Source organism: Amblyomma americanum, chromosome 9 (genome assembly GCF_052857255.1).
Source record: "Amblyomma americanum isolate KBUSLIRL-KWMA chromosome 9, ASM5285725v1, whole genome shotgun sequence".
Lineage (NCBI taxonomy): Eukaryota > Metazoa > Arthropoda > Arachnida > Ixodida > Ixodidae > Amblyomma > Amblyomma americanum.
In genome coordinates, this window is record NC_135505.1 from 131,122,971 (window position 1) to 131,126,081 (window position 3,111).

At 49.4% G+C, this 3,111-nt stretch overlaps 1 pseudogene; it reads right to left on the bottom strand.

Moving 5' to 3' along the window:
• Positions 1–2,734: 2,734 nt before the first annotated feature.
• Positions 2,735–2,882, bottom strand: LOC144105822 (U2 spliceosomal RNA; annotated as a pseudogene).
• Positions 2,883–3,111: the final 229 nt, after the last annotated feature.

Consider the following 3,111-nt stretch of genomic DNA (forward strand, 5'->3'; position numbering starts at 1 on the left):
TTCGGGTTGACCTCCCAACCTTTCACTTTCTCTCTTTTTACAAAGCCTCGCATAAACAACTATAACCAGATACTAATCTTAAGCGCCATGATCTCATCTTTTAATGTATATATTTTATTTGGTTGGTATTGTTTTTCTTTCGCCATAAGGAATTTCTGCACTACCCCACTCCAGTAACTTCTCGTTATCATCTTTAGTGCAGTAGAAGGTGCAACCAGCTCGCAATAAATTGAGCTTAAAGGGGGCCAAATGTTCGAAATATGCACAATTCGAATCAAGAGAAACCTTTTCGAAAGGGTGGATGCTGGCGGAATAAATTGTCATTTGGAATAAACCGGGAGCTCCAATTAAGGAATTTCAAATAAATGAGATTGTAGTGTGTACACAACGCAATGCCTTTTGAGGGATCAGTCACAAATTTCTTGTAAATAAGTATTTCCCTTTGAGACGAGCTGCCATTGGAGCACTTTTCTAAGTTAGCTGCAAATCAAAAAAGAAATTCTTTTCAGAGTAAACACTAAGCGCTACTCTTCGTAATTCTGCAACTTCAACGCTTGAACGCACTTCATACATCCATCTGAAAGTCATGTTTGTAGCACATCTTTCATTGATGCGCTGTGCGTCAAGTCACATCAACCCACCAGGTCAACAAAATAAATCATTCTGTCATCATTCAATGCGCGCACATGATTCACTGCCCCTTGTCCTATATCGCTTTGTGCGCGTGGTCCATTCAAGCTCTTGCTTTCTAAAATCAGCCTCGCACAGTCGCAACCCGTGTCTCTCTTTAGAAGCCGGCAATCGATTGACTAGCACCTATTTCCAGCACCCATTGAAACGCTCCCGCCCTGTTTTTTCACGCCCTGTCACTCGCGCAGCCCTTGCCAACGTTTACTCCTACAAATGGTCAGAAAAACGAAATAATGCACTCAGAAAAAGCAAAAAAAAAATGAATGGAGAAGCCGTAAGACTAAAGAGAGACGTGCATAGGGTGGTCCCGAAAACCGATTCTCGTCAGCGCAGTTCTGCGAAGCACCTAATGGCGGGGTGGGGTGGAATAGAGCAAAAGCGACGCCACGCAACAGGAAGGGAAAGCGGTGAGGGGGGGGGGGGGGAGGCATTCGAAAAGGCGAGGCACAGGCAAGGAGGGACCCAGACAAATGCGATGAGCCACCGCGCAGTGGCACCACCATCGCGCCGTCAACGACGACTGATGCCGCCGCCACCTGACGGGGAATTCCGTCACTACGAGCAGTAGGTAGGTAGGTAGGTACGGGGCGGGGATCGGAACAAGCGAGAAAATAATAACAGAAAAAAAGAGCTAGCGGCACTGCAGCAACGAGACGAAAACAGTGCGCGGGGAAAGGATCGCGTTTTGACGCCTTTCTGGTCCATGACTTCCTCTCCCTGCCAGTTGCGCGTGCGTGTGCGTGCGTGCGTTTATCTGTGCGTGTGTGCTTCAGGAAGAGAGCGGGCCCGCCCTTGTGATTTAAGGGCGTAGTCGGGACGCGTGTGAGGCCCGCGCTAACCGCGAAAAGGAAAATGACCCAGCAGCAAGCAGGGAGGGAAGGAGGTAGAGGTCCTCGTAGATCCTCTCCGTGGGACGACGTCGGTGAATGCGGCTCGCACGCGTCGTCGTCGTACGCGATAACCTGCGGCTTCTTCCAACTGGCGCCCACTGCAGTCACCACTGCTAAATTACACGTTCGACAAGGAGGAGGTGTGGGGGAGAGCTCAGGGAGGTGTATAGAAAGTGTCACAGGCAAGCACGCCCGAAGCGTACCTTAGACACTGCGATTTACCCAACTAGTCCTTGTCGCTACGCCGCGGGTGGGGCAGTCATTTGTGGCGGCAGGCGGCGCTGTGGTCTTCTTTCCTCCGGGACCTGGTTCGACGGACAGGTAACCAGGAGGTCCTGGAGAGATTGTCGGCTAGCTACATTTTTTGTTCTTTTTTTATATATTGAGCGTGTGACAAGAATCGTACCGGAGGTGTTTGATATGCACTGGCGCGTTCGTTGGAAGCAGACATTATCGCGGGACTGTGTAGTCAGCGAACACGTTTTGAGGCACTAAGTTCGTTGCTCGGACATTCACAGCGTTCGCGATGAGCAGATAAGGTGGGGTCTCTATACAGTGCATGTTCGGTATACGCTTTGGCGAGCTCGATCCAAGCACGGACTATCGAGGGACGGTTTAGCTTGGGAGCACATTTGGATGCGGTTCCTTGCTCCGAGTTTCGCCGTGTTCGTGGTGAGCAGAGAGGCCTGACAAGCAATAAAATGCGGTGCGCCGCGTAAAACATTATTTGCCTTGCTTTCCTGGCGAAATGGGATAAGGCTGTGCGTTCGACGACTCGATATTTTGAAGGGGCCAAAGAGACACTACGTTAGTGTCTGAGGCCATCAGCTTTACTCTGAGACTTCCGCATTAGCGGCGAAATTCAGCAAAATCTGAGCCGATTGCTCTGTGCGTAAATTTCCTTATCTTCCTATCACGGCTTACCAACGTGACTTCAAAGTACACCTTCTTTTGGGTGGATTTGGACCCTTTTGGGTGAATAGGCGAAAAAGAAGCTATTCAGCGAAATGGAGTCTGTCTGTTGCTGCCAGCAAAAAAGAAAGGAAAGTGCACAGGCCTGCTCACTGGCTCAAGCCGAGCCACAATCGCTACCACGTGCAGATAGTAGGAGAGTTCAAAGATGGGATAGAAAGACAGGATAGTAAAGACGCGCTAAAGACAAGGCCGATCCCGGAGGCAGTGCAATACCGGGCCAACCGGTGGCGGGAGTGAAGCATCCTTCAAACTCTCCGCCACATTTCCAAAAATAAGTCCAACTTGGACCCGTAACAGATACTCCACGGGTCCGGACAATCCGGATATCAGCGAAATGGAGAAAAAAAAATTATTCCTCTTTCCGCTTTTGACATAAGACCTTCCTCTTAATACTTCACTGGGCCTTAATGCTGGCTTTAAATGAACTTTGTTTCATCTCCTCCCCCCAACCCCTCTCGCTACCCGCCTTTACGCACCAGAACCGTTACTAAGAATACCATTCATAAGCCGAGTATATTCGGTGGTTTGTAGTTGGATTTTCAACTCCATAACTGCT